The following is a 14,053-nucleotide window of genomic DNA, read 5'->3' on the forward strand; positions in this document are numbered from 1 at the left end:
CCCCCGCCCCGCCCTTTGGTAGTTGCCTTAGCTAATTGCTGTCAGATCGTTCTCCACAGTTCCTAGTTAAAAGTACTTGCAAATTGTAGCTGCCCGTCAAAGTAGCAAGAGGTAAGGAATTACTGATGTGCCATACCAAAAGGAGAGACCTTCATTTCTAAAAATTTGGTGTAGTTGTAGTTTCATCTAGGCTTTAAGTGTTCTCTAAAGCAGACTATGTTCCTGTACCCAACATATGTTATCATACAGAGTTACAATTGCTTACCCATTGCTGTGAATGAATGGTCTGAATCTTTTTTTTAGAGAAAAGGTAATACTACTGTCATTTTAAAAGTCCTGTGGTTTATGGAAGAATAGTGTTGCTTTATTTTCAGCACAGGGACAGAGACGTAGAAAAGAGTGTAAAGGTTGGTCAAATACAGAACATTTTAAAAAGGTATTGTCATAGAGTTGTAGAGTAGCTTCCTTCAAAGTCTGTTTTCTATTTGCCTGGCTTTCTGCCAGGAATTATTTGATTGACTCATAGAACGACCAGTCCACTGGTGGGAGGCGTTTTCCATCCAATCCCAGAGGTCCCTATTATGGATTTGTTTTGTTTTTGTGTAGGCAGAGCACAGCTGAAAGCACCAGCAGTATATTCCAGAAATTTGTCATTTCATTGCTTGCAGGGCAAGTAGGAGTGGACAGCAAGACAAGATAGAGGAAGATTAGACACAGAGAACGATTTAGAGTCCTGTTTATCTTGCAGCACACTTGGGGCAACGTGAATTTGCCATATGTTTTCACTAAAAGGATAAAGTATAAACCCTGTTACTTGAACATATATTTTTTAAAATAAATTTATTTATTTTTATTTTTGGCTGCGTTGGGTCTTTGTTGCTGCATGCAGGCTTTCCCTAGTTGCGCTGAACGGGGGCTACTCTTCGTCCTGGTGCGCAGGCTTCTCATAGCAGTGGCGTCTCGTTGCTGAGCATGGGCTCTAGGCGCGCGGGCTTCAGTAGTTGTGGCATGTGGGCTCAGCATTTGTGGCTAGTGGGCCCAGTAGTTGTGGCTCGCGGGCTCTAGAGCGCAGGCTTGGTAGTTGTGGTGCACGGGCTTAGTTGTTCCGCGGCATGTGGGATCCTCCCAGACCAGGGCTCGAGCCCATGTCTCCTGCGTTGGCAGGCGGATTCTTAACCACTGCACCACCAGGGAAGCCCATTGAACATATTTTTAATAAAGCAGAAACCATGCTGTTAAATGTGAATGTATATGTTTTTGACATATATGTACTTTTTGAACCAAGATTTGTACACCAGATGTTAAAGTTTGCTTTGTTGCACAGTTAACCTCGTACTCCATCATCAAAACTTGAATTTAAAAAAAAAAAAAGAGTATGCTGAGTATATGGAAGTCTTGACACAGGAAACTCCCTGTCAAGTTTCCACTTTTGTAGTTCTCATTTGGTTATTTTAGTGGTTCTCAAACTTTTTGCTCTCAGAACCCTTTGTACTCAAAAATGATTTAGGGTCCTAAACAGCTTTTGTTTATGTGGGCTACATCTATCATATTTACTGTTTGAGAAGTTAAAACTGAGAAATTTAAAAAATATTTATTAATCTATTAAAAATAAACTTATTGTATGTTGACATTTTTAAGTGAAAAATCAGGTTTTCCCCCAAATAATACTGAAATAAGAAATATTCTCATCTCTGCCTCTGCATTCAGTCTGTTATGCTATGTTTTCTGGTGAAGTATGTAAAGGAAAGGCAGTCTCACACACATATATAGTAGGAAAAGGGAGGAATAGTTTGTCTTTTCAGATGGTTGTGGATATTCTATACCGAAGTGACAGTTTCTTAAGACTAGTCAAGATAGAATCTGAAACCTCATCAATGAACTTTTCTATTTTTACATTAAGAGCCATTGGTCTCTCTTGCACTTTGAATCAATTTTTTACCCATGTGTGATTTTGTGACATGGTGCATTAGTCATTTGGAAAATAATGGTTCACTGAATTATGCGGCTCTTCCAAGTATTGATGCATTTCATTATACAATATTAAAGTATCCACATTTGTTAATTTCACTAATCTCTTCAGAAAAGTCTTAAGATTGGGAAGTTATCAAGTTCAATGTAGTGGGCACACATATTCTAAAATACGAGGTTTTGGGATTTCACTGGCAGTCCAATGCAGGGCGTGTGAGTTTGATACCTGGTGGGGGAACTAAGATCCCATATGCCACATGTCACTACGGCCTAAATAAATAAATAAGAGGTCTTAAGCAGCAGTTAGAAATTTATCACTGGCAACAAATACTGTCAGTTGTTTCTCTTGAAATGAAAAACTCACTTTGTTCATTTTGAAGAAAATGTACGCTAAATGGCCAAGTCATCTTCTTCTTCTTCTTTTTTTCCTTTGGCCACGCCATGTTGCTTGCAAGATCTGTTTCCCGACCAAGGGACACGGCAGTGAAAGGCCAGAATCCTAACCACTAGGCCATCAGGGAACTCCCTGCCCAAGTCTTATTGACCCATTTTATCAGTCTTTCAAGTAAAAATGATGGTCTGTGAAAACTGTGGCTACTTCATTTCATAACTCACACAATCACAAGTGCTTTTCCTCTATACAGCCCTAGTATGTAAACAGAAGTCTATTATTCATGCTTCTCTTCTTATCTTACAGAATGTTAAAAAGACATGTATTCATGGGTGGAAGTTTAATAAAATTAATTTTTATTGCATCATCAAGGACATTATTTTTTAAATTTATTTATTTATTTATTTTTGGCTGTGTTGGGTTTTCGTTTCTGTGCGAGGGCTTTCTCCAGTTGCAGCAAGCGGGGGTGGGGGGACCACTCTTTATCGCGGTGTGCGGGCCTTTCACTATCGCGGCCTTTCTTGTTGTGGGTCACAGGCTCCAGACGTGCAGGCTCAGTAGTTGTGGCTCATGGGCCCAGTTGCTCCGCAGCATGTGGGATCCTCCCAGACCAGGGCTCAACCCCGTATCCCCTGCATTGGCAGGCGGATTCTCAAACACTGTGCCCCCAGGGAAGCCCATCAAGGACATTCTTAAGTTAAACTGGTTTGCCTTTTTTTTTTTTTTTGCGGTATGCGGGCCTCTCACTGTTGTGGCCTCTACTGTTGCGGAGCACAAGCTCCAGACACGCAGGTCCAGCGGCCATGGCTCACGGGCCCAGCCGCTCCACGGCATGTGGGATCTTCCCGGACCGGGGCACGAACCCGTGTCCCCTGCATCGACAGGCGGACTCTCAACCACTGCGCCACCGGGGAAGCCCCACCCCAGCACCACTTATTGAAGAGGCTGTCTTTTCTCCACTGTATATTCTTGCCTCCTTTATCAAAGATAAGGTGATCATATGTGTGTGGGTTTATCTCTGGGCTTTCTATCCTGTTTCATTGATCTATATTTCTGTTTCTGTGCCAGTACCATACTGTCTTGATTACTGTAGCTTTGTAGTATAGTCTGAAATCAGGGTGCCTGATTCCTCCAGCTCTCTTTTTCTTTCTCAAGATTGCTTTGGCTCTTCGGGGTCTTTTGTGTTTCCATACAAATTGTGAAATTTTTTGTTCTAGTTTTGTGAAAAATGCCAGTGGTAGTTTGATAGGGATTGCACTGAATCTGTAGATTACTTTGGGTAGTAGAGTCATTTTCACAATGTTGATTCTTCCAATCCGAGAACATGGTATATCTCTCCATCTATTTGTATCATCTTTAATTTCTTTCATCAGTGTCTTATAATTTTCTGCATACAGGTCTTTTGTCTCCTTAGGTAGGTTTATTCCTAGATATTTTATTCTTTTTGTTGCAGTGGTAAATGGGAGTGTTTTCTTAATTTCACTTTCAGATTTTTCATCATTAGTGTATAGGAATGCCAGAGATTTCTGTGCATTAATTTTGTATCCTGCTACTTTACCAAATTCATTGATTAGCTCTAGTAGTTTTCTGGTAGCATCTTTAGGATTCTCTATGTATAGTATCATGTCATCTGCAAACAGTGACAGCTTTACTTCTTCTTTTCCGATTTGGATTCCTTTTATTTCCTTTTCTTCTCTGATTGCTGTGGCTAAAACTTCCAAAACTATGTTGAATAAGAGTGGTGAGAGTGGGCAACCTTGTCTTGTTCCTGACCTTAGTGGAAATGCTTTCAGTTTTTCGCCATTGAGGATGATGTTGGCTGTGGGCTTGTCATATACGGCCTTTATTATATTGAGGAAAGTTCCCTCTACACCTACTTTCTGCAGGGTTTTTATCATAAATGGGTGTTGAATTTTGTCAAAAGCTTTCTCTGCATCTATTGAGATGATCATATGGTTTTTCTCCTTCAATTTGTTAATATGGTTAATCACATTGATAGATTTGCGTATATTGAAGAATCCTTGCATTCCTGGAATAAACCCCACTTGATCATGGTGTATGATCCTTTTAATGTGCTGTTGGATTCTGTTTGCTAGTATTTTGTTGAGGATTTTTGCATCTATGTTCATCAGTGATATTGGCCTGTAGTTTTCTTTCTTTGTGACATCCTTGTCTGGTTTTGGTATCAAAGTGATAGTGGCCTCGTAGAATGAGTTTAGGAGGGTTCCTCCCTCTGCTATATTTTGGAAGAGTTTGAGAAGGATAGGTGTTAGCTCTTCTCTAAATGTTTGATAGAATTCGCCTGTGAAGCCATCTGGTCCTGGGCTTTTGTTTGTTGGAAGATTTTTAATCACAGTTTCAATTTCAGTGCTTGTGATTGGTCTGTTCATATTTTCTATTTCTTCCTGGTTCAGTCTCGGCAGGTTGTGCTTTTTTAAGAATTTGTCCATTTCTTCCAGATTGTCCATTTTATTGGCATAGAGTTGTTTGTAGTAATCTCTCATGATCTTTTGTATTTCTGCAGTGTCTGTTGTTACTTCTCCTTTTTCATTTCTAATTCTATTGATTTGAGTCTTTCCCTTTTTTTCTTGATGAGCCTGCTAATGGTTTATCAATTTTGTTTATCTTCTTAAAGAACCAGCTTTTAGCTTAATTGATCTTTGCTATCGTTTCCTTCATTTCTTTTTCATTTATTTCTGATCTGATCTTTATGATTTCTTTCCTTCTGCTAACTTTGGGGTTGTTTTGTTCTTCTTTCTCTAATTGCTTTAGGTGCAAGTTTAGGTTGTTTATTTGAGTTGTTTCCTGTTTCTTAAGGTAGGATTGTATTGCTATAAACTTCCCTCTTAGAACTGCTTTTGCTGCATCCTATAGGTTTTGGGTTGTCATATCTCCATTGTCATTTGTTTCTAGGTATTTTCTGATTTCCTCTTTGATTTCTTCAGTGATCACTTCGTTATTAAGTAGTGTATTGTTTAGCCTCCATGTGTTTGTATTTTTTACAGATCTTTTCCTGTAATTGATATCTAGTCTCATAGCATTGTGGTCGCAAAAGATCCTTGATACGATTTCAATTTTCTTAAATTTACCAAGGCTAGATTTGTGACCCAAGATATGATCTATCCTGGAGAATGTTCCATGAGCACTTGAGAAAAATGTGTATTCTGTTGTTTTTGGATGGAATGTCCTATAAATATCAATTAAGTCCATCATGTTTAACGTATCATTTAATGCTTGTGTTTCCTTATTTATTTTCATTTGGGATGATCTGTCCATTGGTGAAAGTGGGGTGTTAAAGTCACCTACTATGATTGTGTTACTGTCGATTTCCCCTTTTATGGCTGTTAGTATTTGCCTTATGTATTGAGGTGGGGAGCGCAGAGTCTTAACCACTGGACCACCAGGGCAGTCCCCTAAGCCCTTTTTCATTTATTTAATTAACATTGAGCTTGACCTCTCTAGCATTGTTCTAGTGCTTGTGTACTCTTGCCAAATAAAAAAGGAAAACTTAATTTATCCAAAAATTTTTATATGACTTATTTTTGTCTTGAGGCCAGGGGATTTGATAAATATAGCATGGAGTGAGAGAGTATGTGAATATATCCTTTTGGATTTTTTTTGGCCGTGCCATGCGGCTTGTGGGATCTTAGCTCCCTGACCAGGGATAGAACCTGGGCCCCTAGCAGTGGAAGCGGGGAGTCCTAACCACTGGACCGCCAGGGAATTCCCAACATATCCTTTTTTAAAAGTAATTTTTTTCATATTTTTATTACTTCTTGATCTTAAGTTACAGTATGTGCGTGATTTATGTATTTTCTTATGTCTGGATTTACTGTTCTTGTGTTATGCTTGCCTTCTAAGAAATAATGTTTCAGGGGCTTCCCTGGTGGTGCAGTCGTTGAGAGCCCCCCTGCCAATGCAGGGTACATGGGTTCGAGCCCCGGCCCGGGAAGATCCCACATGCCGCGGTGCGGCTAGGCCCGTGAGCCATGGCCGCTGAGCCTGCGTGTCCGGAGCCTGTGCTCCGCAACGGGAGAGGCCACAGCAGTGAGAGGCCCGTGTACTGCAAAAAAAAAAAAAAAAAAGTTTCAGAGTTTGTGTGTGCTTCTTTAGGTTTATTCGTTTGAAATAATGTTCTTATTATCCTTTTCTTTTGATAGTTCAGAGAAGATAGTGAACAACATGCAGCTTTTATTCCATTGAGCCAAAGTTCATTGACTTATGTTAGTTATCAAGAGAGCCGTTAGAAAGATAACGACATACTCTTGAAATAAATGTAGTGTGATCTCTGATGTGATTACAGGAAATTTGCCACAGTATTTGTAAAGGAAGATGAAATATGGGACGTTTTGTTTTTTTAATTTGTTCAAATGAAAATCAGAAAATCTACTTAAAAAAATATGGCCAAATGAATGAATTATGAAGAAGCTGGTCCTAACCTAAATTGTTGGTTCTGGTTTTGGCATGTAGTTTTCATTATCTTAAGTTTAAAGACAGAGACGGAGACAGACAAATGCAGAAGAGGGGTGGAAGGGGTAAAGGGAAAGCCAGGGAAAGCCAGATAGAACTAAACTGGAAGAAAACCTTTATCAAATCATAGAATTTGAAACCTGTATCTTTATTATAGCTTGATATTTCTCAGTTTTTACCATCACGGACCTTCACCCTCTCACACATCACATGTTCTGAATGAGTTTGCCATATTTATCAAGTACCAGTTTTTTCCATTTTTGTTAATCAGTCATTACTTTCAATCAGTATTAGATAATCTCTGCTACATGTTGTTGCATATATCGATGGTTCATTCCTTTTTTTTATTACCGAGTAGTATGCGGTTGTCTAGATATACCACAATTTGTTTATCCATTCACCTATTTTATATTTATATATATATATATACACACACACACACATATATATATACATATAAATATATACATATATATATATATTTAGGCTGCGTTGGGTCTTCATTGCTGCACACGGGCTTTCTCTAGTTGCAGTGAGCGGGGCCTACTCTTCGTGGCGGTGCGCGGGCTTCTCACTGTGGTGGCTTCTCTTGTGGAGCATGGGCTCTAGGTGCACGGGCTTCAGTAGTTGTGGCACACGGGCTCAATATTTGTGGCTCGTGGGCTCTAGAGCACAGTCTCAGTAGCTGTGGTGCACGGGCTTAGCTGCTCCGTGGCATGTGGGATCTTCCTGGACCAGGGCTCGAACCCATGTCCCCTGCATTGACAGGCGGATTCTTAACCACTGTGCCACCAGGGAAGCCCTCCATTCACCTATTGATGGGCATTTGGATTGTCTACAGCTTTTGGCTATTACAAATAAAGCTGTGATGTAAAGCTTTTCTTTACAGAAGTCCACTAATAAATATAGAAGGAATGGTGACTTCCCTGGTGGTACAGTGGTTGAGACTCCACGCTCCCAATGCATGGGGGCCTGGGTTTGATCCCTGGTCAGGGAACTAGATCCCACATGCATGCTGCAACTAAAAGATCCTGCATGCCACAACTAAGACCCAGTGCAGCCAAATAAACAAATACATATTTTTTTTTAAATGTAAAAGGAATGACAGAACTCGAAAATCTCATTTGGTAACCATCATAATAGTTGATTCAGCCAAGAAACATCAATAAATGTTACAACTCTTAGGTAAAACTTCGAGGAACAGCTATGTTACTTTCCGAGAGGTGCTGTAACAAATTAGCACAAATTGGGTGGCTTAAAACCACAGGAATTTATTCTCTTATGGTTCTGGAGGCCAGAAGTCTGAAATCCAGGTGTCAGCAGGGTTGATTCCTTTTTGGAGGTTCTGAGGGAGAATCTGTTCCATGCTCTCCCCTAGCTTCTGGTGGCTGGCAGCAATCCTTGTCATTTCTTGGCTTGTAGATGCATCACCCAGTCTCCACTGTCTTTATATTCCCTCCTCTGTGTCTTTTCCCCTGCTCTTCTCTCTTTTTTTTTTTTTTTTATGGTATGCTGGCCTTTCACTGCTGCGGCCTCTCCAGCCGCGGAGCACAGGCTCCGGACGCACAGGCCCAGCGGCCATGGCCCATGGGCCCAGCCGCTCCGTGGCACAAACCCGCATCCCGCGCATCGGCAGGCAGACTCCCAACCACTGCGCCACCAGGGAAGCCCCCTTGCTCTTCTCTTTTAAGGACACTTGTCTTTGGACTTAGGGCCCACTCTAATCCAGGGTGATCTCTTCTTAAGATCTTTAACCTAATTACATCTGCAAAGATCCTTTTCCCAAATAAGGTCACATTCACAGGTTGTGGGTGAGCATATCTTTTATTGAAGTTGGGGGGGCACCACTCAACCCACTCCAAGGATATTTATGTCGTCTCAGATAATCTCCTTATGAACACTTATTAATTACAAAATGAAAAGGATTATAGGGGGAAACCTGGTAGACAGCACCTTAATCGAGTGATCAAGAGTATCATCACTTTTAACGGGACAAATTGAAATTGTATACTGCCTGCAGGGAGAAGATCATATTTAATCCTTCTGTGATATTCCTGCCAAAAATGTGTAATCTGATTACAAACAGGAGGAAACATGAAACAAACCCAAACTGTGAGACATTCTTGAAATTACTGGCCAAGTACTCCTAAAAAGCACCAAGGAAACACTGAGGAATTGTTCCAGATTGGAAGAGAATAAAGATAAATAAAGATACATGATAAGTAAATATAACAAGGGATCCTGAATTTTATTCTTTTACTATAAAGCATATTGTTAGGAGAGTTGATGTAATTTGCATGTGATATATGGATAAGATGGTTGTATGGTATTAAAGTTAATTTCCTGATTTTCATGGTGTATTGTAGGAATTAGATACTATAATAGTATTTGGGAGTGACGGTATATTTTGTTGGCAGTTTGCTTTCTATTGGTTCAAGAAACAAATTCTTTGGATTATTCCTAGGGAAAAAAGAAAAGTAAACCTGAAGAAGCAGGTCTCAGATCAGAAACCTTGGATACCTGCAGGAGTGTAGGTAGCAGTTTCATCAGAGCCCTGCTGCTGGATGCATACCAGGCTATATTTATTTGTTTCAGTACACAGAATAAATGAGAAACTTGCAGCAGCATTTGGAATCACCATTTGATTATAATTCCCTGTCATTTTCCAAGAGCTATCAGACTTTTGCAGTGGTCAAATTATAGACTGGAATATATCGGATCACCACCTCAGCTCATGTTTTAATGGTGACACAAATCTTTGTTATGCTTTGAGAGATGTGATGACGCTTTTAATTTTCTATTTTGGAAGAGAGTATCATTGGTGGTCTTGCACTTGGCCTTTTCTACCCTAATAGGCTTTTGAGCAATTAATGAAGAGCTATGTCAGGAAGCTATTAGTTGCTGAGGTTATTTGGGGACCAAACTAGCTGTGGCATAGGTTTGGGATTCCATTGGTTCTGAGGTGGACTGGATTGAAAGTCCTATTTAGTACCTGACCTCCATGAGCCTTATGTCTTATCAGTGGACTGTGGCTGTGTTCTGTAGCCCCAGAATTATTATCTTAGAGCCATCGTTCAGTAGTTACTCAATGTTGTGGGTATTTCTTTTTCCTTGGTGTATAGCTACATGTGAAAATGGCCACATATCACTTTGAAGAAGGTTAACAATTCTTTAAACGTGGAAGATTTTCTTTTTGTTGTTTGTTTTGTTTTCTGTTTTTTGTGAAAGACCATTCTGCAGATCCAATTTTTCTTCTGCCCTGTTGTCAGTGAGGTAACCATACCAGATTTTCTTTGGGTAATTAACTGCTCCTATCTGATCTCTGTCACCTCAGGTTCTCCCATCCACAGAGATCAGGGAGCCCATTTTCATTGCAGCCTCTTCCCTTAGTATTTCTTGCCTAGAGAGAAGAGTCAGTAAAATGTGTTTAAAAGATTTTTAGTGTACCATATATAAAATAGACAGACAATAAGGATTTACTGTATAGCACAGGGAATATATTCAATATCTTGTAATAACCTATAATGGAAAAGAATAAAAAAAAACATATAGGGACTTCCCTGGTGGTCCAGTGGTTAAGGCTCCACGCTTCCAGGCTTCCTTGGTGGCGCAGTGGTTAAGAATCCGCCTGCCAACGCAGGGGACACGGGTTTGAGACCTGGTCTGGGGAGATCCCACATGACACGGAACAACTAAGCTGGTGCGTCACAACTACTGAGCCTGCGCTCTAGAGCCCGCGAGCCACAACTACTGAAGCCCACATGCCATAACTCCTGAAGCCTGTGCACCTAGACCTGTGCTCTGCAACAAGAGAAGCCCTTGCAATGAGAAGCCCCGGCTCGCCGCCACTAAAGAAAGCCCGTGCATAGCAACGAAGACCCAACACAGCCAATCAAGCAAGCAAGCAAGCAATAAATAAACAAACAAACAAACAAACAAATAAATAAAATCTATTTAGGGGAAAAAAAAGAATCTGCCTGCCAATGCTGGGACACGGGTTCAAGCCCTGGTCCAGGAAGATCTCACATGCCACGGAGCAACTAAGCCCGTGCACCACAACTACTGAGCCCGCTCTCTAGAGCCTACGAGCCACAACTACTGAAGCCCGGCATCTAGAGCCTGTGCTCTGCGACAAGAAAAGCCACCGCAATGAGAAGGCTGTGCACCGCAACTTAGAGTAGCCCCCTCTCGCCACAAATAGAGAAAGCCCGCACACAGCAACGAAGACCCAATGCAGCACCCCCCCCAAAAAAAAATAATAATAAAAAATTAAGGAAAAAAAAGGACCCCATGCTTCCATTGCAGGGGGCACCGGTTCAATCCCTGATGGGGGAACTAAGATGCCACATGCCGTGTGGTGTGGCCAAAGGGGGGGAAAAATATATATATATATATATATATATATATATAAAACCAAATCACTTTTTTTTATAACAATGAATTTTTAAAATTTATTTTATTTATTTATTTTTGGCTGCACTGGGTCTTCATTGCTGCCCACAGGATTTTTCTAGTTGTGGCGAGAGAGGACTACTCTTTGTTGGGGTGTGCAGGCTTCTCATTGCAGTGGCTTCTCTTGTTGCGGAGCACGAGATCTAGGCATGCAGGATTCAGTAGTTGTGGTTCGCATGCTCTAGAATGCAGTCTCAGTAGTTGTGGTGCACGGGCTTAGTTGCTCCGAGGCATGTGGGATCTTCCCAGACCAGGGCACGAACCTGTGTCCCATGCATTGGCAGGCAGATCCTTAACCACTGTGCCACCAGGGAAGTCCCCTAGTCTTTGTTTTAATGACTTATGCACCATTTCCTAAAGGATACTTATGTCAGAGTTCATATACTATCTGATACTGTCTTTTTAATATGCTCCTAGTTTTAAGTCATTTTTTTTAAATTAAAAGATTAAAATGTAAAGTAGAAAACAAGGAAGGCTAACTAAGGAAGACAAATTAAAGAGGTAGGTTCCTTAATATATAAATTTATTGCAGTTTCAATCAGAACCTCCACAGGTTTTGTTTTTTAATTTTACAAGTTGCTTCTGAAGTTCGTATGGAAAAATACTTAAAAGAATATTGAAAAAGAAGAATACTTAAACTCCCTATTATTAAAAAGCACCATAAATAGATTAGTAGGATGAATCCAGAAATAGATCTGAGGCAAAATGTAACATATGATAAAAGGTGGCATTTCAAATGAATAGGGAAAGCATGGATTATTCAGTATTTTTAGATCATTGTGGAATTTCTTTCATAATATGTTAGTGCTTTTGAAAAAAATGTGATTTAAATATTAACATTGCTTTGAATATCCTTTTTATTTTTATCTCTTTTTCTCCTTTTTTCATCTCGTTTTAGGTGCTTTTTGCAAACAGCTAAATTACTTGTATGCTGTAGGTAAATTTTATTTTCTGAATGCGGTTAAGAACCCTTGTTTCTGGGAGTTCACCTCGTTTGCATTTATTATGATAATAGATTTTTTTTTCAGGTTCTTAGCTGCAGAAAACAATGTTTTCTAGTTTTTTTTTTTTAAAAAGAAAAGGAAAAAAGAAAATGTTTTAGCAAGAGCTACAGTTAACCCATAAAATAATTGAAAGGGCTAAAGAAGCATACACCATACTCTATGCTGGGCTTCTGGAAATGACGTCTGTAAACCAGACTGCAAAACTGCATGGGCTAGGGAGCTGTCTGCTGTGATCTATGTTTGCAAAATTGAAGCCTTCTTCCTGCTGCTTGTTTTTCTTTTAACTTAAAAAACGTGTGAAATATAACATAGCATGCATACATAAAAGGCCATAAAACATAAATGTACACTTTAATAAATAATCATAAAATGAATACCATCCAGTTACAAAAGAGAACATTGCCTGTACACCAGAAGCCCCTGTATGCCCTTTCTGATCTCATATTTCTGTCTTCCCCCAAGAGGCAACCACAAGCTTGACTTTTGTGATTATAGGTCTGTAGTGATTTACTTATTTTTCTTAATAGTTTTACCTCTTGTCTGTAAACATGATAGTTTTTTTTTTCCCGAAGAAAATCATGCTGAATGTATCCTTTTATCTCATCCTTCTTGTAAGATTCTCACCCATTATAGGTAGTATAGTCTGTTGTTATGTTGAAGGACATTTGAGCTGTTGCCCGTTTTTAGCCCATATGAACAGTGCTGGTGTGAACATTCATATGTATTGTGTGTCATAAATTTATGCTGTATACCAATGGGTAGTAAGTAGTCAAGAGTATACATATCTTCACCTTTACCATATAATGCCTAGATGTTTTCTAAAGTAGTTGTACCAGTTTATACTCCTAACAGTAGTTGATGATAGAACATGTTACTCCACATTCTTAACTAAACTCTTGTCAAATTTAATTTATGCAGCAATCTGATAATTATGTTGTGGTATCTCATTGTGGCTTTTATTTATTTATTTATTGAGTTATTTATTTATTTATGGCTGCATTGGGTCTTCATTGCTGAGCACGGGCTTTTCTCTAGTTGCGGCGAGCAGGGGCTACTCTTCATTGTGGTGCGCAGGTTTCTCATTGTGGTGGCTTCCCTTGCTGCAGAGCACGGGCTCTAGGCGCGTGGGCTTCAGTAGTTGTGGCTCGCGGGCTTCAGTAGTTGAGGCTCACGGGCTTTAGAGCGCAGGTTCAGTAGTTGTGGCACACGGGTTTAGTTGCTCTGCGGCATGTGGGATCTTCCTGGACCAGGGCTCGAACCCATGTCCCCTCCATTGGCAGGCGGATTCTTAACCACTGTGCCACCAGTGAAGTCCTCATTATGGCTTTTAATTTGTATTTCCGTGATGATTAAAGAAGCCAAACACCTCTGCATGCTTTTTGGCTCTTTGGATTTCCTCATTTGTAAAAGCCTGTTCAGGTCCTTTATCCGTTTTTCTATTGAGTAGTCTTCTTGATTTGATTTGTTTTAGCATTTTATATATTCTGGATACCATTCTTTTGGTGTGTATATATTACAAATATATCCTCTTCCATTCTGTGAGTTGTCTTTTCACTCTAGTAATCATATCTTTTGATGAACAGAAATTCTTAATTTTGATGGTAGTACAACTTCACAATCATTTTCTTACATGGCTAGTCCATTCTTTGTCTTTCGGAAATCCTTCCCCACCTTGAGATCGTAAATGTACTTCCTTGTGCATTATCTAAGCATTTTAGCTTTGCTTTTCACGTTAGGTCTTTAATGTACCTGGAATTGATTTTGTGTG

General features: G+C 39.9%; 1 protein-coding gene across 1 annotated transcript in view; it reads left to right on the plus strand.

Annotated features, from left to right (window-relative positions):
- The window catches only part of PPM1D (protein phosphatase, Mg2+/Mn2+ dependent 1D), a 54,652-nt gene that overhangs the window by 1,555 nt on the left and 39,044 nt on the right, over positions 1-14,053 (plus strand). The gene's annotated exons all lie outside the window — the stretch shown is intronic.

Source organism: Lipotes vexillifer, unplaced genomic scaffold (genome assembly GCF_000442215.2).
Source record: "Lipotes vexillifer unplaced genomic scaffold, Lipotes_vexillifer_v1.1 scaffold788, whole genome shotgun sequence".
Classification (NCBI taxonomy): domain Eukaryota; kingdom Metazoa; phylum Chordata; class Mammalia; order Artiodactyla; family Lipotidae; genus Lipotes; species Lipotes vexillifer.